This window comes from Telopea speciosissima, chromosome 4, assembly GCF_018873765.1.
Source record: "Telopea speciosissima isolate NSW1024214 ecotype Mountain lineage chromosome 4, Tspe_v1, whole genome shotgun sequence".
Lineage (NCBI taxonomy): Eukaryota > Viridiplantae > Streptophyta > Magnoliopsida > Proteales > Proteaceae > Telopea > Telopea speciosissima.
Genome location: NC_057919.1, coordinates 46,288,685 through 46,312,397, shown reverse-complemented (window position 1 = coordinate 46,312,397; position 23,713 = coordinate 46,288,685). Strand labels below are relative to the sequence as shown.

The 23,713-nt window shown below is 38.8% G+C and overlaps 1 long non-coding RNA gene and 1 pseudogene across 1 annotated transcript; both read right to left on the bottom strand.

The window, feature by feature from the left end:
• Positions 1 to 3,768: 3,768 nt before the first annotated feature.
• Positions 3,769 to 3,872, bottom strand: LOC122660667 (annotated as a pseudogene).
• Positions 3,873 to 6,978: 3,106 nt separating this feature from the next.
• LOC122657779 lies at positions 6,979 to 23,299 on the bottom strand. The gene is made up of 3 exons (XR_006332357.1): positions 23,289 to 23,299; positions 13,851 to 13,860; positions 6,979 to 7,082 (listed from the first exon to the last, which is right to left on the bottom strand). It is a non-coding gene; the product is annotated as an uncharacterized LOC122657779 (long non-coding RNA).
• Between the last annotated feature and the right edge of the window lie 414 nt (positions 23,300 to 23,713).

Below are 23,713 nucleotides of genomic sequence, written 5' to 3'. Positions count from 1 at the left end.
ATGAGAGTCGGGGAGGGTATCAGCATCAGCTCAGCAATGTTCTATAAGTTTTTGAATCATCATCAATTAATTCTAAAAGGCCTTCTGGTGAAACATATGACAACAAGCAGGAGGGCAGCTTCCAGAAAGAGATCTCTAATGACAGCTATAACTCCAGCAGGCCCCATCATACTGTTATAGGAGGGGTTGATAATGCATGGTTAAATACAAATGATTCTAATTCTTTGGCTCAGGCAAACCAAAAGTCTTTGGGTCAGATTGGCCGGAAAACCTCGGGGCCTCGTAAGTTTCAGTATCATCCAATGGGAAGTTTACTTAAAGTTTGTTGGTCATCTTCCTAACAATGTCATGGACATCGATAAGGTCTCTTATGTTGAGGATAATGCCATTGATTGCCATTTCCAGTCTCTCTTATTTAGCTCACAGTTGTTTGTAATCTTCCATTTACAGGGGCAAGTGGCAGAGTTCCAAGGAGGCATGAAAAGATTAGAGGAAACATCCTCACGAGGAGCTCTTCCTGGCTATGGATCCAATATGTCTGCACCCTTTGATGGACCGTCTGGGTTTTATGATCCAAACAGAACAGCTCAGACAACGTTCTGATACATTGAGTTTTTGCTACTTGTATTTGTTGGAGCTTTAAAATTTTATACAATTATATGATTGTTCATAGTAGTTACTTTCATTATTCATTTAATAGTTAGCTATGTTACCTCAACACTTCAAATTATGAGCCATACCCATGTCTGACAATTCATGTGAGCCAATAAAAATGCAAGAAATTTAATCTTTGCCACACCCAAGGTTTATCCTTTGCTGTGTCGGGTTAACAGAGATTGTTAGTTTCATTATTTTCTTGAATATTCCATCAGTATTATTCTCTGCTGTTCTGTTATTGGACCAACCTTGCTGCCAAGCTTGGTTAGTTTTCTATGCATTAAAGTTGGTGTTGCTATGCACATGGATTAATTTCCAAATGCAGCAAAGTGATTCTATGGATTAATCGAAGACTATTACCAACCACAAGGAGTGCAATCCCTGAACTAAGCAGTAGCAGGGCAGCTAACAAGTAGAAAACATCGAGGAGTTCAGATCTTCATAGGAAAAATATAACTGCAGTTCGGATATAATGAAAAATTAATGTCTAAAAACCACTAAATCCCTCTCAGCATGTGCAACAGCACTTTAACTTTTAGAGAGTGAGAATTGACAAGATTAACACATTTATGAAGCCCAGTGCAAATGCAAGATTAAACCCTGACAAGTGATAGAAGGCTTCGAAAAGAACAATAACAACTTCTTTTTAAACTCAAATAGAAAGTAACGAACCTGAAGGGATAAATCATCACTGCTAAAAATCAGATTTTCCAAATAACAAGTACGAACTCCAAAGATTCCTCGACGATAGCCACAGTTATCGGCTCTGCATGCTCAACTACTTTCAAACCACAAAGAGAACAATCAGATTACTCATAAGTAGGAAAAAGAACAAAAAACAAATAAAAGAAACATAAGATGGGAAATGTAAAATCGCACGTGCAAATGCACGTGTGGACAAAAATGTGTGTGTGAGTGAGATAGAGAGAGAGAGAGCGTAAGAAAAGGATGTGGAGTGAGAGCTGTATGGAGAGAGGATGAATTTCATCCAGCATTTTCTCATGATTAATTTTGTAAAATTTTAATTGACTAATCAGCAAATTGCTACCCATATGTCTGAAAAAAGTGGACTAAACAATTTTTGTAGCTTTCCCGTTAGGTGTTTGGGGCACAATTCATTATATTACTTTTTTTATGAAACAAAGTGTAATCACACAAACCACACACCAATAGAGAAGGAGAAAGTGACAGAATTACTAACCTTTTTCTCTTATTTGGCTGTGTCAATTGGTGAGATTAAGAAGTTTCCTATTGCTGTAGGAAATCTAAGAAACAGAGCAATAGAAACAAATTTTGATTTCAGGTAGCAACAGAAAAATAATTGATCGGTTTAATGGACAATATCAATTAGCATCTAAGAGCTAAATATCCCCAAATGGAATCAGTTTGTAACTACAATATTTTACTAAAGGAAATAGCAGAAATCAAAGATTTCCCATTGTTTAGACACCTTATATCAAAGATTTTCTATCCTAAACAGTGGTATTAGTAGACAAAATTTCTCTAATCCACTCTTTCACTGGCCATATGTGGGATGGAGTATGGGAAGGAATCAGTACAGGGAGTCGTATGAGAGTGAGAAGGGAAGAGATGAGAGAGACAATTGATCAAAATTAAGCCTAGAAATCAACTGATACATCTGTGTTTTGAATTGAGAACTAAAGCTACTGAATAAAATTAAAGAGTGGCACAAAGGATTGGCGTAACTATGATGATGAGAGAAATGAGGCCTATGATGAATATCAAGTACTTGACCCTCTTTTCCTGGATATTCACGGCATCTACAGGGTATGAAAGAAGCTTGGAAAGTTGAAGCCTTATCATCTCACCCTGATTTTACCTTCCTTTTTGTGTAAGGAATCCTTGATTCAATTTTTGTATCCATGGAAAGTGGAAAAGAACAGTAAGCGATGGTCATCTTCAAGAGAAGGAACCCAACAGTAGTCAACCCACTAACGATGGAGAAAAAAATAACAAAACAAACATGCAAGAACACGCCAACTTAAAGTGATTTCCAGTTGCACTATATTCAGAGATGATTCAGTCGATTGATGGCCTTTATGAATGGTCTTGCTATTAGTAAAAGAATTCAAGGAAACAGAGAACAAAAAAATGGGGGATTGGCATCAAGAACTTAGAATGTTGCAGTAAGAACTTGAGACACTTGCATCAATTTTAAGACCTTTCTAGGAAAAGTTTGGTGTTGGATCTCAACTTTTGTCTTTAAAAACCGTAATCTGCCCATCTTCTCTACCTCAATACCATCTCCCATAAAAATAATCACAGATTTATTCCGTCAGAATTCTCAAAGAAGCACTTGAACCTTTTACAAAATCCGCTTAAGAAAAGAAATTATGCAACATCTAAGCAATTCAACTATAGTGTATGACAAGTACCTGAGTTCAGCTACATCAATCACATTCCCTGTCTATTTTTACTGACCCAGAAATATAACATCACCAAACAGCATACACGGTGAACTTCATCCAATGTACGGTTAGCTCATCCATAACTAATACTATAAAGGTTACATGCTAAACCTTAGCGTAAACATGTTATGATGGGCATGGGGAATGCTCCTCTCTCCCCCAGCTGCTCTAGCAAGTCACAGCCCCATTATCCATGTCTTATTACACCCATTACATCAGCTTAAAAACTTTTTCTTTTCACACTCACTATCATATGAAAGGAACGTATTGAGTTCAGGGCTCGACTTGTAATTCGTTGATTACAAGTATGCAAATTCTACAATTCATCGGAACAAAATCCAAGGGCTCGGCTCCATTTCCTTTTTTTTTTTCCTGACTACGTATTGATTTCTCAATTCTGTAACCAGGAAAAAAGTCTGCGACCGTACGATGAACAATGGGTAAAGAAACCATGGCAATTAAGTCAAAGTGAGAACCGTGGAAAATTTAAACTTAAAAAAGTAAGTGAACAAAATTCACAGGAAGATTGATAATTCCAGTATGGTAAGGGAAAAATCTCCCCCTCCCCCTGTCAATCGAATGCAAAGAAATTTTCTTGGTTCAAAATTCACAGGAAGATTGATAATTCCAATACAACATAAACCATCAAAATTCAAAATTGAGAATGCTTAAAACCATTGGAAAGGATCAGAAATCTGGCTTATAAATCTCCAAAGATTTGGAGATGATTAAACAGAACAGTTTGAATCAGCGTCAATAATATGGGAAAATTGTCATCACCTCCCTTCTATTCGTTTCAGATTACTTGACCTATGATAATGAAATAGAGAAGACCAACTTTAAAAAAATAATAATTGAAACAAAAGAGATCATTACCTGAAAAAGGTGGAATAGCAGTAATAATTGACATTGCAATCGATAATACTGATTTAATCTGCGAATGGTTCCAACTTTCTAGCACTACTTTTCCATCTCCGATCTCCTCAGTTCCTTGTTTGAGGATCAACTTTGATTGAAGTAGAGTGAAGTGTCTGAGAGAAATCCTTCGGTTCCTTCTCTTTGAAGAGGAACTCAAGAGTTCTGCGAATGGTTCAACTTTCTAGCACTACTCTTCCATCTCCGATCTCCTCAGCTCCTTGCTTGATGATCAAACAAACTTTGATTGAAGCAGAGTGAAGTCTCTGAGAGAAATCGTTCCGATCGACACCACTGATTTAATCTGCGAATGGTTCCAACTTACTCTTCCATCTCCGATCTCCTCAGTTCCTTGCTTGAGGATCAAACAAACTTTGATTGAAGCAGAGTGAAGTCTCTGAGAGAAATCATTCGATTCGTTCTCTTCGAAGAGGAATTCAAGAGTTTGGCTATCCACGGCCACGGGGGAAGAGGTAATTGAAGATTTCCCACTAATTAAAAATTAAAAATAGTAAAAATAACTAACATTAAGGGTACCTAAGATTATAAAATTATTAAAAAAATTGACATAAAGATTAAGAATTGTAGAAGGAAATTTTAGATAAGAATGAAAGGGTAGAATAGGTACCTGAAAGATTTGTCACAACATGCTTTTATATAATAGTATGATAGTATGATATAGTAATTGATAAGCAAACTCAAATAAGTTCGATAAGGATGTGTAACAGGAAAATAATGTTGAAGATATGTATAACACTTACCCTTGATTTTCCTTTTAAAAAAATGCATTTTTTGACCATTTTACCCCTTGTCATTACCGTGCTATCAATACGGTGTCGGTGTCGGTGTCGGTGTCAGTGTCGGTATCGATATCGGTGACTAACAAAACCGATACATACGGGCAATCGATAGGATACCGATACTTAGAACCATGGTAGGGACTGGCTCTCAGATTTGAGTTGGGCTCACGGAAGCGTACGAGAACAGCTCCAGTTGTTCAAATGGAATCCATCCATGTGGGGTCCCATAAAGTGGATTCCATCTGAACAGCTGGGAGCTGTTCTCGTACGCTCACGTACGTGAACGTGAACTGAACTCCTCAGATTTCTCTTTGGGATTGCAATTGGATACCTGGAATTTCCCCTCCTTTTATCAATCAACCATGTCATAACAGACCTCCTTACACGGATCCCCTCTCTCTCTCTCTCTCTCTCTCTCCTCCCTAGGGGAAGAAGGACTTACTAAGCGGGCTGTTGAGGGTGAGAATAATGAACCTAAAGAATGAGATGAGGTGAATTGGTTGGCTCTAGCTTTCAAATTTATTTCAATATCCTGGACTAAGTAATCCCCTTCCCCATTCCCCTCCTCCCTTCCGGGTTCATTTCAATAATTAACATTAGTGTTAAGGGAAAATTACTTGGACACCCCTTGTACTATGGCCTAATTACTTATGATTTCCAACGTTTGAAACAATTACTTGACACCCCCCCCCAAACCTGACAGTGTTAGTCTGCTGTTAGAGCTAGAATGGAAATGTCTTTTTTACCCTTATATTGAAACTTGCAAAGTCGAAATTATAGACTTACCCTTTACATGTTTTAACCCTAAAATACACAAAGAAATTGAAATCAAAATCTTGGAACCGTTGGAGAAGAAGCTTGGCAGTGCTCCATCGCCGGCGAAAGGATAGAGTGAAAAAATCCCATATTTCCGGCAAGAATTGACCGCTGCAACTCTCAGAGAGGTATTTCTCTTCCTTTCCTCTCTTCTAATATCTCTTGTTTTTGTATATGCTCTACCTTACCTCTCTTCTCCAGACGATTTGAAACTAGGGCAAATCCCCAAGGTTTTGTTCCTGTTGTAAAATTAGTGCTCCCATTGTGTTTTGATTCATTGTTTGAAGCCACGGCAGGCCCTGAGAGAAACCCTTGCTGCCAGCATTGTGGTTTGATTCAATCTTGAAAGCCACAGCAAGCCCTGAGAGACTCTGCAAGCCCTTCAATCCCCTTCTCTGCTCTGCTCTTTCTGATTCCCCTCTCATCCCTTCTGCTGCAACTAGCTTCAGAAATTGGTAATTTTTTTCACTGTAATAATCAAGCTTTAGGTATATTTTGGTCCAATGATTAGGCAAAATCCAATCCTAAGATGTAGAGACAACAACCCTTTATCCTTGTCAACTACACTTGTTGCCACCTTCACATGTAAACATACAATTATTACATCCAATAAATGCAGAGGTTGCCCACTTTGCTTTTCCTTTCTATTTTTCGGCTTCTCATTGATTAATTGATATCGATAACCATATGTATTGGCATAGATGGATTTGAAGAAAATCCACGGATAGAAGAAGCTGCATTTACTAACCTAGGCTAGAACAGAATAAATACAAATGTATCTTTAAACAGATGCATTGAATCATAAATACAGGGTACATTTTTTTACATTTACAAATAGAGCAAAGAATTAAGGAAAACTACAAGCAAAATTTGGATTAACGTGAAAAAAAATTAGAAAGAGGATAGCCAAGAGACCTGAAACTCCCAAACAACAGCCTAAATATACAGCATGACTATTATACACAAGAGAAACTGATGCAATTTGGTCTAAGTAGTCTACCAACCATAGATAGGATTTTCTACATGTGGTGGCAACAAATGAAGGTCCTTACAGTGCTGCTTCCCATAATCTCGTGTGCCAAGTATCGCCCCCGTGGCCAACCTCAAAATCTCATTTCCAGTGAGAGAGTAATGGGCAAAAGCCAGACCCCCATCAACCACCTCTGACAAACTAGGCATTGAAATTGATTTGGTCATCTTTCTACTAGCTCTGCTTGAGTCTGCACTCTCCTCAGTGTTATTCAAGACTCTATCTAGCTGAGAATAATCCATGAATCTCTGAGTTGCAGCCTCCCAGGAGAGGTTGTATCTCTGCTCAGAGGTAAGAGGCAGAGGCTGGTTAGCCAATGCTTCTTTCAGCATGGTCCCTCCCCTTCTGAAATTTGAGGTTCAGATCTAACTTTTTGGCAGCAGACTGGACTTCATGTGCATCCTCTCCATTTCCAAAGACATCCAACTTAAAATCCTCAGGGTCATTCTTGTGCTTTGCTAACAAATGTATCAAGTTTCATGTCCAAATTGCATTTCTGCTGCCACTTTTTCTCCAACCTCTAAAAACTTGGGATTTACACCGTGGACATTGCATATGATAGACTTTGGTAGATCCTTTTAGCATGCCTTATTTGAATGCAACTGTTACCCCTACAAGAAGACCAACAAAGCTAATTTACTCAACTCTTACTTTACTCTTTTTCTCTAGCAATCAGATTTCTTCTCTTCAATTTTGCCTTAGTTGTAACTGTTACTCTGTTTTTGCAGATATAATGTCTTCTTCAAGTGTGTGTAACAAGAAGTATGAAGGTCCAAAATATGTTAATATGATTTGCAGATGTGGAGTAAGAGCTATTGTGAGGATATCGGAGTCTGTGGATAATAAGCACAAGCTTTATTATGCATGTGGAGGTCCTAATAACAAGTGTGGGTTATCTCTTGGTGTGATCCCATTAACCCATACCCTACTGATTCTCCGGTCATAGAAGCACCAATGAACAATCTCAATCCTACTGAAAGGCAACAAACGAATGAGGAGATGCAAAATGTGAAGCTGAGATTGCTAATGTTGGAGAAGTTCAATGAATCACTGAAGTGCTTTGGTCAATTTGTGTTTGTTTTCTTTCTTGTAATCGTTGTAGCTGTTATTGTGAAATTAATGTGAATGTAAAAGTATGATGAAGAACATTTGTGGGCACTGGTACTAATGTTTTTGAGACTGTTAAAATGGGATTGAAATGGTTGGAGAAGTAATGGAATGTTTCCTTAGTTCACAACTTTGTTTCTGATTCTCTATGGTGTTTGTGTAATCCCATCAAGACATTTATATCCAAGAAATGGACAGCTCTTACCTAGACTAACTTACTAAAAATTCGTTGCAACCACACATTATGTTTGAATGCTCAAATAAGAGATACTTCATTACCTAGTTGCAAAACAAAGTAAATGGACTGGGAAATGGTTGCACTCCATATTCATCATCCATTTCCCAATCCAATAACAAGACATCCTACTGACTCCAACTAACAAAAAAAGGGGAACTGAACATCATGTTGAATCCAAATAAGAAGAAGAACAAACCATCTCCTTCCCAATCTATATCACAATCCATAGGTCATTACATCCATATTGAATACATGACCAAAACAACCTGTTGAATCCATGAACTAAACATCCATATCACAATCCATGGGTCATCTTAAATTAATGTCAACTCCCAAAATAAACTTCCATTACTAAAGAGAAGTAAACACACATTCCATAAAACAAACCCAAATATCTGCCTTGTTTCTCAAATACAATACATTCATTCCCAATGTTTGAAATAAACAACTACTCTTCATTTTTTCCTATTTTCTAATTTTTTTTGCTTTTCTCCTTGCAATCTTGGCAACCATTCTGACCCTTTATCTTGTTTTCTGGACACTCAGCTATGGTCACATTAGATGTCTGTGATCTAGTAACTCTCTAGGAGCTGCATGCCTCCTCTTGGGTCTGGGTCTCACTTCTTGTTTTTCTCTACATGAAAATGAATGAATTTCATCAGTCAAAACCTTAAGTAATGAAAGATGCTCAAATACAGTTGTTGAATCAAAATTATACCTTCACACCAGTTGTTCTAGTACTAGATCCTCTCTTTTCCTTCACTGATTCTCTCTGGACTTGGTCCTATATTAGCATGAAATTAAACCTTATCAGTACTTCATGGCTCAGTGTATTATAGGATTAAAAAATCCAATAAATATACCTGCACAACAGCCTTTGTCCTACTACTAGATCCTCTCTTTTCCTTCACTGATTCCCTCTAAACTTTGTCCTATATTAGCATGAAATTAAACCTCATTAGTACTTCATGGCTCAGATAAGTATGCATTATAGGATAAAAAAATACAATAAATATACCTGCACAACTGCCTTAGCCCTACTACTAGATGCTCTACTGTCCTTAACTGGTGCTCCTTGCCCTTTTTCCTATAATTCAATAAAATTAAACCTCATAAGTACTTCATGGCTCAGAATAGCATGCTCAAACATAAATATAGGATTAAGAAATTATACCTGCATAACACCCTCTGTCCTACTAGATGCTCTCTTGTCCTTTACTGGTGCTCCCTCACATCTCCTCTTATTGTGACCCAACTGCTTGCAGTTGTCACATCTAACAGTTCAACTTCTCTTTCTGAATTCAGCAACAGGTCCCTCATCTTGTTCCCTTCTTCTATTGACATGGGGTCTACCAGGCATCCTTTTCAAAGGAGGAGGTTGCACTACATAGTTCATAACATCTTCTCTCAACCCATCTAGAGCAAGAAGTGGGGCAATGAACCCAGAGTATGCTGTCATATACTTTTGCATACTATAATATGCATCACAATATGTCTCAAGCAACTCCCTTTTGTGTAAGATAGCTGTTGCTGCATATTTGCATGGCATACCAGTATACTCCCATACTTTGCAACAACATGTACGATCTTTCAAATTGACCACACATCTACTTGCAAAGTTGTCTGTCACCTCATACTGAAAGTCATCTGCCAGTAGGACCCGAAAGACCCTAGACTCTTCTTAGACCTTGTTTAAGTTGCTTCTAGCTTTTGGTGTTAATGTATCATGATAGGTGCACCTCCTTGAATACATCTTGTAAAATCTATCCATCAGTTTGCTCCTTAATGCATCAACCAATATGAGAATTGGTTTGTTCCTCAGATCTATAATCCAGTTGTTGAAGGACTCACTCATATTATTTGTAATATGATCACTTCTTGCTCTATTGTCAAAAGTATGTCTAACCCACATGTCTGGCTTATTTCTCATCAACCACAGGTTGGCATCATTATCAATCTCCTTGACTGAATTCATTTCCCTTTCAAACACAATTGGAGTGTAGGATCTTGAGGCTGCCCAAAAATGATTTTTCAATAACAATCCAGGAAATTTTTTCTTAAATTTTGGTATAAATGCCTACTGTAACACCTTTGATGTGCACGTGGAAAGGTTGCAGTAATGACATCTGACAGTCCCTACAACATATAAAAACAAAGAGTCAAAGTCAATAATATATGGGTAATCATTTGACCTCAAAAAATTGAAATAATCCATAACTATGAACTTAGATTTTTTACCTTCTGTCTATCTGACATAAAGATCAAATCATTTGTACCATTGTGGAGAGCATTTGCTAACATCTCTAGGAAAAACAACCAGCTACTTCTACATTCAACCTCTACTATTCCATATGCAACAGGATATAATGAGTTGTTCCCATCAACAGAAATAGCTGATAACAAAACCCCTCCATATTTTCCCTTCAGATGGCAGCCATCAAGTCCTATAAAGGGTCTACATCCCCTCAAAAATCCTTCACTGCATGCTTTGAAGCAAACAAAAAGCCTCTTGAATCTTGGATTTTTAGACATGTCTTGCCTGTCATCATATCTGAGAATGAACATGCTCCCAGGATTCTTTTCTAACACCAAATTAACATAATGTGGTAACAGTGCATAAGAAAGAGCATGGTTACCTTCATTGATTTCTTCAGCAATTCTTTTTGCCCTCCACAACTTCATGTAAGTAATTGTCAGACCATATTCCCTAACCAAAAAATTCATTAAAGATTTCACTTTCATTTCCGGGTCATTCTTGAGTATAAGAGCAATGGTCTCACCTATCCATCTACAAGTGGCATCCTTATTTGTGCTCAACTTTGAACATGTATGAACATCATTATATGACTTCACCATAAATGTTTAACCATCTTCAGTAAGGGAGGCATTTATTCTCCAAGGACACCAAGAACTTTTACACAATGCAAACACTTTATGTTTCTCATTCTTCCTTCTCAAAAGCTCAATACCCTCTTGTATTGCATATTTTTTACGGGCCTTCCTAAATGCATATACATCAGCAAACACATGACCAACAGCAAAATTTATATTACCTTCAACAGCAATACCTTGTGCAGGCCCCAAAAACTCTTCAGAGTCATAGTCAGATAACTCACATGAAGGAACAACCTCTATGCCAGAATCAGCCATCAAACCATCAATCTTAGTTGGAACATCATCACCATCCTTACCCTCATCACTCCCATCATCGTTCCCCTCATCACTCACCTCATTACTGAGTTGTGTCCAATCTAAGTCATCACTTGAAGAGTTAGCAGATTGTAAAGAATCACTCCTGGTAGCACTCCTGGTCAGAGTCCTAGTAGCACTCCTTGTAGGAGTCTTACTAGTACTCCTGGTCAAACTCCTTGAAGGGGTCTTACTAGCACTCCTGGTCACCCTCCTGGTAGGGGTCTCACCAACATCTGTAATTTTTTTCAATCCACTACTAGTTGCAAAGCTTGTACTAGTACCTTTTCCACTTGGTTCAGTAATACTCTTGGTCTTTGCAATTGCTTTTCCATGATCAGGATACTTGGCATCGACAGTACCTCTGGCAATAACATTACCATTACCATCACCACTACCACTGTTGCTGGCATTTGAAATAGTCTTGCATACACCACCACCCCTTCTAACATTATGCTTTGCCCTATTACACCAAACACTGTTTTGTAGCAAACGAGTCTGACCATAATCATCAACTCTAGAATCAAATTCTACTTCCATATCTCTTTGCCTTTCCTTTTCTCTTTGACTTTCTCTATACACTATACTGTTGGGAAACCCATTTACTGTATAAGTCTCATTGTCAGAAGGACTTGCTTCAACATCATAAACATAGAAATTTATGTCATCCAAACCATGAGAAGTAAAATATTGATACAGAGTGTTATCATTTGCGACTTTCACTTCACCCTGTCTCGACTGTGTACTTCTGACCTTGAATTTCACATTATGTCCTACAGGGACATGGTCAATGACTGAATTATAGATGTCAAAGACCATGTCCACATACCCATATCTATCTGGGTCAAACCATTTCCTTTTCACTATACCATTCCAGTGGAAATAAATTGGATACTCCATACTTAGTGCTGGACAATTGAGGAAAACAAACATAATACATTAGAGGGGTTAACAACATCATATTCAATAGAGAATACAGTTGCAATTTAGAATAAAAAAGCAACTTGTCTCACTTTTTTAACCACAAATGGCCAACAAACAAAAGGAAATCATTAATAGGACAGATGTCTCACTTTTTTTATTCTCTCAAAGATCATTCTACTTGAAATCCCTTTTGAAACTAACATATATACACCCTTAACTGTCACATAAAATCATTTATAGGCTACAAGTGGCTTGTTGTATCTCACCATCCTATACTCATTACAAGTAACTTAAAGGTCCCATAGTTGAATAACCAAGACCCAAGGAAGACAGCACTAAAAACAAATGAAAGCAGAGTACAAACCCATAGTTGAATAACCATGCAAACTTTCAGCCAAATAAGGTATTAGAAGACAAAATCATGATTACATGAACATTTACTTGAATAGATGGGAATTGATATTTAAAGCATCCTCATAAATCTAACAATTGTCAATTGTCTGATTGGATAACCACTCAAAGCATCCTGTCATTCCTATGCACAAGTAGAATTTGTTTACTAAGCACAAAGAAGGTTTTTTTCTATAAGGAAATCTGGTGTAAATGAGTTAAATTCAGAGGACCCACCACTGTGCAATACAGGCTAGCATCTTAAAGCTTGGAAGTATTTGTTTCCTAGAAAAAATATCACAAAAAGCTTTGAGGGAGCATATCATTATGTGCTCTTCTTTGATGTTCTCTTGTACCCAACAGGAAAGTGGGTCATTTTAATCTACCAATGAAATCTGAAAAAAGTATACTTGAGACCTGTCTGGTGGGAACTAAAGAGAAAATATGCATTCCTCACTGGGATAGTTCAGACAAGAACTAAATAAAAAAATTACAGAGTTAATCATATTATGTCATGCAATCTGAAAAGTTCTCATTTTGAGATGAAAAAACTTCTTGCTACATTTAGTAGGCAGTCACAATGAACAATTGAATGGCTTCCATAACCTTCTGTGAAGGGATTTTCATTAAGAATTCGCTGGTGCTTCACTAAATTCAATGATTGTAGTGAATAACTAATTATGAGGCAATCAAACAGAACATACGAGGACTAGTGTTGGGTGTTTATGTCTCCTGTCTTCCAGGTTTCTATGTTCTACACCTCATCTATTAAACTAATCTTGTCTCTGATACAATTGTAACTAGAACTCCATTTGTTTTCAGTTAAAATCTGAATAAAAAAGTGACTTTGAAAATTTTCATTTTACATGGCTTTTACCTGGAAACAAAACAACTTGGGATAGGGGCAAACCTTGCGGAAGAAGCACGACAGAAAGGTATGAAATTGAGCAGATGTGGAGACCCTTTTGAAGATATGGAGACCCTTTTGAAAACGGCAAAGCTGAGTTCCGAAGCCTGATGAGGATGAAATCACCATTAGAATGAAATTAGAGTATGAAATTACTGATTTTTCTAGGTTAGGCTAAGAAGAGATAGAGATTCAGTAAGGTTACGGTAAGCAGAGATAGAGATTCAATAAGGTTAGGGTTTGAGGGTTTTCTTACCTGACCGGTGGTATGCTCACAAGGCAGCACGGTTTACTTCATCGACTCCAGCGACTGCAACTCCGGTGACTGCAACTCGCCTAAGGACTTGTGGAGATTGGAGAGTGGAGAATGGAGAGTTGACGGTGAACGATAGATAACATTAGTCTTTAGGTTTACATTTTGGATAGTAAAGGGTACACTTCACTATACCGAAAGGGTACTTTTGGTATTTAGAAAATATTTAACCCAACCTTTCGTTTACTCACTAACGGAACTGCAGGGGGTGTTCAAGTAATTGTATTAAACCTTGGGGAGACTAAGTAATTAGGCCATAGTACAGAGGATGTCCAAGTAATTTTCGCTTAACATTATGATATCTTTATAACCATCACTTGGTGATTGATCTTTAATTGGTTTTATCATGCAAATCACTTTCTATGAATGCCTTGAAATTACTTGTATTTGTTTTTTTACATCTGTTGACTGATGGAGAGTCATTTATAGACAAATACAAGGAAAGAGGAAAACTCGAAAGAGCAACATGGGGATGCTGAGAGGAATCTCCTAAAAGCTTATGTGACCTCTGAAATAAAGGAAAGTGGGGATGCACACAACACCATCTCTAAAATAGCCATTTTGATGAGAGCTAGGTAATTATGAAATAGAGAGATTTAAGGGGAAAATGATCTTGTGTAATTTCTTGCCCGGTCCAGTTTCCTAGTACCTATAATAAGAGGGGGGTGGACCCCACTCAGGTAGAGTGTTCGAGTAGGGGTGGAATAATCATTGCGCCCCCTTGTTAGGGGCACTAGGGAAACTAAACGAACAGGGAATTGCAGGGGTTAAAGATCCGATTTAAGGTGTAAGAGGTCTCTAATTTCACCAAGTCACATATCACATCCTTCCATCAAGTGTGTGAGTTATTGGGAGACACTATGGAGAAACTAGAAGACCCTCTATAGTGTTCCTGAAGCTCTTTTGTTGCCATGTACCACCGTTGGAACTTAGTAAATTTGCATATTATACGTGTATCCGAATGTTTGATTAAAAAATATATATATATTTTATCATATACATCCATATATATGTTAAAAAAACATGTTTTTAATGGTCCTGCCCGTATTATACACATATAAATTAAAAATTAAATGCATATAATACTTTTTAAACTTAAGATTAGTTTGTGTAAATAAAAATCAAAATTTTAAAAAGAAAAGACGCAAAAAAACCATCTTCTGGTATTCCGTCTTTGACTATTCGAACCCTAGCCACCGATTGCCCCCATTCCATTCATCTTCTTCATCGACCTTCTCTCTCTCTCTCTCTGTCTCTTCCACTTTTTTGCGTTTTTGGTTTTGGTAATTGGTTTTGAGAATAACAGAAATTGGATCAGCTTTCTGTGATTGATTATGTTTTTGTTTCTAAGTAAATGGGTGTAATGTTTGGCGGTTCATTAATTTTATCGCTAAAGAAGATGGAATATCTTATTTTATGTTTGTACTTTATAGCACGTACTCTGCTCTACTTCATTCCTGTTTTGAAAGGAAGAATCAATATTTGTTTTCCCTACACCAATTGATGAATGAATTAAGAATAGGTAAGGTCTCCTCTCAAACATCTCTCTCTTGACTGGCGTCTTAAATCGAACTTGGTGATTCCCTGTTTGATCCATCTCTATGATAATAGATACCACTATTTCTTAGTTGTTCACTTATTCCTCTTCCCTGCTTTGGTTTGTTTCTTTGAACTTGAATTTTCCGATGTAAGTACCGTGGTCCTCGGGACGAGGGTTCCTCAGCCTCTTGGCGACAAGAATTGGCTTTGATGAATAATGGTGTATCGTTCCGATATATCATCATGGGGATTGGGATCATGCTTTATAAAGAAATGGAGTCGCCACCTAGGGTTAGGGCCTAGGACCCAATGGGTGTAGCCCCATCCGGGGTTAGTGGAAAGGGCTAGTGATTCCATTTGGTCTGGTCAGAGATTCATGGTAAGTAGTCAGGTTGCGAGGGTGGGAAGATGTTAGGCACCCACCTCGCCCAGATAAATCGGTCTTTCTACTAGATGCTGGTTTTTGAATATTCCCCCTTAATAATATATCCTATACTAACATGTAAGGCTAAGTTATAATGCACTAATCATGACAAAGAAAGAAAAATCATTTTCTATGTACACTAAAACGAGTTACTTTAATTGTCTACATTATGCCAAAAATAATAAGAAGGAAAGATACAGATACCTGTCAAGAAATACACGAAATAAACGAAAGCGCACTGAGTGTGAAATATGTGATGTCCCACGGCTCAGGTAGAGACGGACGATCGGCTTGGCTCTCTCTTGTCGGATAGAGTAAGGACTATATGAGATGGGTTTCGCTACTCAAACTTCGGGCAGAGTAACGACTATATAAGGGATTTTTGTTATCTGTATGCATACAGAGTAACGACTGTAAAAGGGGTTTTTATATTAAGCGTACACTGACGGGCTAACCAATTCAAATAGCAGAATCGCTCTAAATTCGGATGGGTAATTGAAGGATCTACCCCACCGAAATGACTTTACTCACTCACACACTCACGGTAGAGAGAGTGAGGAAAAGGGGAGAAAAGGAGCAAAAAAGGGATAGAAATCGCCTGTGGAGGATCCTCTAGCCCGAAAAACCTTAAAAAATAAGGGAGGGGGACCCTCCTATTTATAGGGGAGGGGGGACCCTCAACCCTGGCCAGATAAGTCCTCCACGGAGCCATGGAGATGTCCATGGCACTATGGGGGACTTTTCCACGGCGTCGTGTGTGATGTCAATAGGCTGATGTCACACCCCTTCATGGCGCCATGGAAATCAAGTACTCGTCCCTACGGTGTCGTGGGAAGGAGGGTGAGCAGTACCTCCTTCAGCGTTTAGTAAAAGGGTCTGATAAGCCATTTTAGGGATGTTTAGGGTGATTTGGTTCAAATGTAGGGACAAGAGTCCTTCTTGAGAGAGATACCGATGTCTGTCCGTGTCTTGTTGTCATCATCGCCGGGGGGTGACAAAATTTAGTGTCTACACTTGGAAGTGGTTTGGTTTTAGCAAGAATTTTCCCTTTCTTGTTATCTAGCATTGGTTGTTCATTTTAATAAGTTATACACTAATTGAATATGAAGCTGGAATGATTAGTGAAGTAGGACCAGGATGTAAGCAAGGATTTTGATCCTCTACGACTAGGCAGGTAGCGGCCTTGGTGCGACCCACACCTAGACAAGGGAGAAATGATCGCCTTACCTATTGCCCGGGCATCCTACCCAAGTGGGGTCCACGCCCTTGTCTGGGTGTGGGCCACACCAAGGCCACTTTCTGTCCGGCTATAGAGGATCCAAATTGAATGAAGAAAAGGAAAAAATTCAAGGAAAGCCAAGATGCATCATACCTTAGATGAATTGGGAAGCCCATGTCTTGGCAACACCGGAGCGCTTGCTTTCTTCAACATGGTCTACCTAAATCTTGTGAAACTGAGAAGAAATAACTCAATAGTGTCAGCCTAAAAAAGATTGAAGTTTTAAGAAACATTTGGACATAGGTGAATAAATTAATGTTAGCGGGAGGGGACAGTGTGGAGGCAATTCGTGTAAACATCTAGGGGTGTCAAAATTGAGACCAAACCAGGTAAATCGGTCCAAATCAAAATAGCTTAGATCAAACCGCACCAAAGTCTTATTGGACAGGTTTCAGATTTGGGGTATTATGACCCCAAATCGAACCAATCCGAACCAAACCACACCAGACAATGACAGAACTGGAATCAAAACTGAAAAACAAGTTGATAAACTCGATAAGAAACTAATAACAACCTGAAACCCATTAAAATAAATCAGATTTTTCCATAGTTTTGTATAAATATGTATGTTGAACTGAACCCAAACTGGGTTGACACCAAAGCCGATCCTGATAACAAACCAATACAACCTGAAGCTAAGGGTGTTAGTCGGTCAATTTAAGAAACAAAATGTAGAAACCAAAATGAACCGAACCGAAAATAGGAATACATTCAAAACAACTGGTTCAGGTTTGTATTCATCTTCTTAGTGGGTTTTGATTTGGTTTTATATTTGGTTTCTATCCTATTTTAAATGTTTGGCCAATTTTTTTGCATCTTAACCAATAAATAAACCCTTATTTGTTAGGATTATAGTCCACCAAACTTTTCTCAAACACTAAAATGGAAAAGAATTTATCATCTACATTTAATTAAAAAAAATGAAAAACAATATAATTTTATATGGTTCCTTATTCAGTTTGAAAACAGATAATTCGGTTCGGTTTAATAATTTTAGTAATGAAATTGAAACCAAACCGAACCTAAATAAGATTCCAACTTTGGAAACAAAAAACGAACCGATTTAATTCGATTATAAAATGACACCCTTAACCAAAGTCAAACGAACTTTTGGTTTGGTTTTGAATTCACCATTCCCACTTCAAAATCAACTCAACCCTAACCTAATCCGACCCTAACCGATGGATTAACACCCCTACGTACATCCATCCAAATTTCCAATATCCCCCCCCCCACAATTCACTTGAGGACTGATCGGGCAGGGAACCTGAGAGGAGAAAAATTCGAGTGTTTGACCCTTGCCCTCGCCTCTTCTCTTCTCAACTCAGTGCTCCTCACCCAGGCCTAACCCTTACTGGAGGATTGGACTCGAGTAAGTCTTTACCTGCTCAGCGAACCCTATCCTGCAACACAAAAAAAAATAGGAGGATCCCACGTGGACTCCAAGGAATCTGTTCTGTTATAAATCCCTATCATAGGTTGTCCATGAGCTTACCTCTTGGTCAGTTATTGGTCTATGTCATGTACTATATATATATATATGCTAGACCCACCACCTTCACCCAATACTTGTGGAAGAGATCGAAGATGAAGTGGAGCTGGTGAGTGAGAGATCTTTTAACAGTTGAAGTAAGGTGGGTGTTGTACTGAAGTTTTTGAATCAAGAGATCGATGGAGAGAGAGAGAGTTGTAGGGTTTGGATGTGAAGAAGGAAGGAGGAGGGAGAGCAAGGAAGGGTTACAACAAGACAAGACAAGACTATATATGGCACTTGTAGTGGTTCATCATCGGGTTTTATTCTTTTTCTTTTCCCTTCCTTAAAACAGAAATCCAACAAACCAAACAAAGCTAGCTAGCTCCGGATTTTACTCCTCTCCATTTGAGCCAGTGAAGTAGTTATCAGGTTGCAGGTCTCTTTCCCATATGTACCCACTTTAAAAGCCAACAACACGCACGTGGCAGATCAAATGAGGCCTTTTTTTCTCCAAAAATTTCAAGATAAATTCGAGTCATCCATTTTTTATTTATTTTAGGATTAATCTAAGCTGTCTCTACCCACTCATTTTTTTTTTGGACTATCCTGTTACATCCTAACTTGTGTAACCTGGACCTTCTTCCCCAGATAGAATTAGCTGTTAATCTGTTATGTGCCTAATGGGTCGACTCACTCTAGTGTATGGATGCTAGATTGGGCCAACCTAGTATGGGATAGGTTAAAAGACTTTATTTAACGCGTTTCATCAACTTTGGAACTTTTGGCGTGTCAATCAATTACCTTACATTAAATGTTATGTGCTAACATGGGGAATAATTATCACCTCCGATTCGCGGGCACCTTCAATTCCTTCAATTCCTCTAATAGGGGGGAGTGGACCCCACCTTGGGCAGTGTATTAGGGCAGGGGGTAGGTTGGTCATTTCTGCCCCCATGTGAAGAATTGGAGGAGGCAGCGAATTAGAGGGAATAACGATTCTAACATGGGTCCCACTCTCACCTGGGGGCCAAATTAAGGATAGTGCTCAGGTCATGTTGGGTGATGTTTAGTTATCTTCTTTCTTAGATAAGAGTCCATCATGATTGTAGTTAGTTATCATGTTAGTTTTTGATATGTGATAGGTATTGTGTTAGTGGTCCTAATCTTTAGGAGATTTGCACCAGGTGCCAATTAAGCAGACTTAGCTGGTTATAAATATCACGTAATGAGTTGTTTTAAAGAGGGAGACGAATATTAACCTAAGCCGTGTCTTTGCACACGTAGGAGGAAAGACCCTTCCCTCGAAGTAGGTTAGAAGGTTAATCTTTCCTCGAAGAAGATTGAATTTTGTTGTGAACTAATCCAGGTTCGTAACATAATCAATGTCTCTTAGTTACCTTAGTCTCATGATTATTTTCTTTTCCTCATTGTCTAAAACCTGTTGAATCTTCAAGAGTCTAAAGATCATTAGTTACTTTTTATTATTATTATCAGTCGAATAACTATTTGGATCAAATGGATTATAATTTGGATTATTCGAATTCAAATCTGAATAGCTCCAAACGGATATTGATATGAATCGATTTTGGATTTTTGAACATCCATTCACATCTCTAGTTTCACATGCGACTGTTGCTGCCTGACAAAGTGAGGGAGCCACAATGAATGATTATTTTCAGTCCTTATTTTGTTATTAGAGGCCTAAAACTCTAGTTGTGAGAAGTTTGCATGCAATGAATAGGCATTATCACGTAAAAAGGTAACTAAAATGGAGGAGGATCCAGATTTTTTGTGGAGCGCTTTCCATAGCGTCCTGAGCGGTGCACAAACAAGGCATAACGCAATGACCGCCTTACCCCCGCTTGGGCAAGGTGTTCGGGCAAGGGTAAGGCAGTCATTGTGCTATGCCCTGTTTGTGCGCCTCTCAGGCTGCTACGGGCAGCGTGCCGTAGAGGATCTGAATTGTAGGGTGGGATGGGTTACGACTTACTACGATTAGTAGGCACATCCAAACAAAAAAATGTTGTATGGGAATATAAATCCTAGAGTAATAAATTTAGTAGGATTAAGCAATAATTATTTGGGAGAAAGAAAGCAGCCACCTGGCTGGTTGCGTGCTCTCATTGGCCCCATGCTAATTTCAAACTTGGATAGTCCAAGTTCAGATTTGAATTCAACCATATAACTCCATGTACTATCATGCATCCCAAGCATGTATTTAAATGGTATTGTGCTTTCATATTACATAGCACTAATTTTTTGAATCCCAATTTTGTAATTTGATAAGCTTTGTTTAGAATCCGGATCAGCTACCCATATGGGGACGGATGGGGACAGATCTGACCTCTCCATGGCAAGTCGGTCCCACACCCTAGAGGCGAGTCCCAACCCCCATGGAGGCCGGGTTCAGAACTGTCTCCACCCGTCCCCATGTGGGTAGCAGATCTGAACTCCTTTGTTTAGGCTAAACGATCTTGACATCTGAGCAGGGGACTTCGGGATCTACCTGTTCAACAAAGTTAGACCCCATGGCACAGTAGAAAGTAGGGAGGGTAGATCTCATTCTAGTGCTCACAACCTTAGAATCCTCAAGGTAAAAAAAACCCTAATTCCAACGGGGAAGAAGACTTAACAAAGCAATTGGATTATATAAAGAGGACGGATACAAAGGAAAAGGAAACCTAAATAAAATAGGAAACAAATAAAAATTAAATAAGAAACTAATATCTTGAAATCACGCACAAAACTTCGGAGGCTACATAGACCCCTTAAACATGCGAATATTGCTCCCAAACTTTAGTACAATAAATGAATTTATTGGACAACCTGTAGAACACTGGCTATCTTTTCCAAAAAGGTATTATAGCTCCTGTAACCCTGTTCTAATGAAAAATTATGACCGTTGAAAGAAAGTTGAACTGAAAAATTATTATCTTTGACCCGATTAGGTGGATTAGAGTTTCCTTTCTGAAGAAAGGAGAAGTAGTCAAGTAGGGTCTTAAAAGGCGATTTCAGTGATTAAGCTAACGATCTGGTGGTGTTAACAAAAGGAAGATCTGTAAAATGGCAAAAGAATCTTCCAATGGAAATCACCATCTGAAGGTGCCTACTCAATCTACATTGCGGAACTCCAAATTTTTTCAGTCTAATATGAGGATTTTGGTAACCGGAGGAGCTGGATTCAATGGCTCTCACCTTTGTGGATAGATTGATGGAAAATGAGAAAAATGAGGTAATTGTAGCTGATAACAACTTCACTGGCTCAAAGGATAACCTTAGGAAATGGATTGGTCATCCTAGATTTGAGCTTAACCACCTTTGGAACCCTACCATAACGAAGAATCAAGGTCATTCGATCATAGGGGCGCTTCCCCAACGAAGGATCCAAGATCGTCTGTCAATAGGGGCTTGTAGAAACCACTTCCTCTAAACGGCCGACCTTGTAAGAAAGGGAGGAAACAATATGTATATCATACAGGAGCTCTAACACGGCGGACTATCCAAAGGGGGACACAGGTGGATAAATAATTTTTTTAACACCTGCCCGCTCCCAGGGGGACTTGATACCATGATCCCTGCCTGCTCTGATACCATGTAGAAACCGCTTCCTCTAAAAGGCCGACCTTATAGGAAAGGGAGGAAACAATATGTATATCATACAGGAGCTCTAACACGGCAGACTATCCAAAGGGGGACACGGGTGGATAAATAATTTTTTTAACAGGGCTTTTCCCCAATGAAGAATCATGGTAATTCAATCATAGGGGCGTTTCCCCACAAAGGATCCATGATCATCAGATTATAGGGGCGTTTCCCCAACGAAGGATCCATGATCGTCTGTCTATAGGGGCGTTTCCCCAATGAAGAATCATGGTCATTCAATCATAGGAACATTTCCCCACAAAGGATCCATGATCATCAGATCATAGGGGCGCTTCCCCAATGAAGGATCCATGATCATCTATCCATAGGGGCGTTTCCCCAACAAATATTCATGCTCATTCGATCATAGGGGCGTTTCCCTACAAAGGATCCATGATCATCAGATCATAAGGGCGCTTCCCCATCGAAGGATCCATGATCGTCTGTCCATAGGGGCATTTTCCCAATAAAGATTCATGGTCATTCCATCATAGGGGCGTTTTCCCACAAAGGATCCATGATCATCAGATCATAGGGGCGCTTCCCCAATGAAGGATCTATGATCGTCTATCCATAAGGGCATTTCCCCAATGAAGATTCATGGTCATTCAATCATAGGGGCGCTTCCCCACACAAGATCCATGATCATTAGATCATAGGGGTGCTTCCCCAACGAAGGATCCATGATCGTCTGTCCATAAGGGCGTTTCCCCAATGAAGAATCATGCTCATTCAATCATAGGGGCAGTTCCCCACGAAGGATCCATGATCATCAGATCATAGGGGCGCTTCCCCAACGAAGGATCCATGATCATCTGTCCATAGCAGCATTTCCCCAATGAAGAATCATGGTCATTCAATCATAGGGGCGTTTCCCCACAGAGGATCCATGATCATCAGATCATAGGGGGGCTTCCCCAACGAAGCATCCATGATCGTCTGTCCATAGGGGCATTTTCCCAATGAATAATCATGGTCATTCGATCATAGGGACGTTTCCCCACAAAGGATCCATGATCATCAGATCATAGAGGCGCTTCCCAATCAAGGATCCATGATCATCAGACCATAGGAACATTTCACCAATGAAGAATCATGGCCACCCAATCATGAAACAAGTAAAGAACAAAGACCCAACATAGGGAAAGAACTGAGGATCTCCGAACTTATCAATAACCTGAATGAAAATTAGAGATTTTCAGATCATGATTACACAAAGGAATTGAGTTTATATGCAAGATCCTGCTAGAGATAATGTTGAAAGAATCTGCAGAGCATTGAACTTAGTGAAGTTCTTATCCTAAGTCTAGTAACTCACTCAACGGCGCTATCAGACAAAGGTGAACCGAGCATTAAAGTTGATGATAACTATCTATTTCCCCAAAGAGGTTGACTCGCGTCGATCTTGTAAAATCCAGTAGCAAGTAGAACATTTGTTACAATTTGGGTTGATACTCGGCGTGCCTAGATAGTGAAACTCAATCGATTTATTATGATAAAATCTTCCAGAAGGAGGAAAAACAAATGATCAAATATGAAAGTAAATTTTATTTATGATCAGATTTTACAACAAGGAAATAAAGTACATAAGAAGCGTTCTGTAGAAACAGATACAACGCTTACAACAAGAAAATAGAATA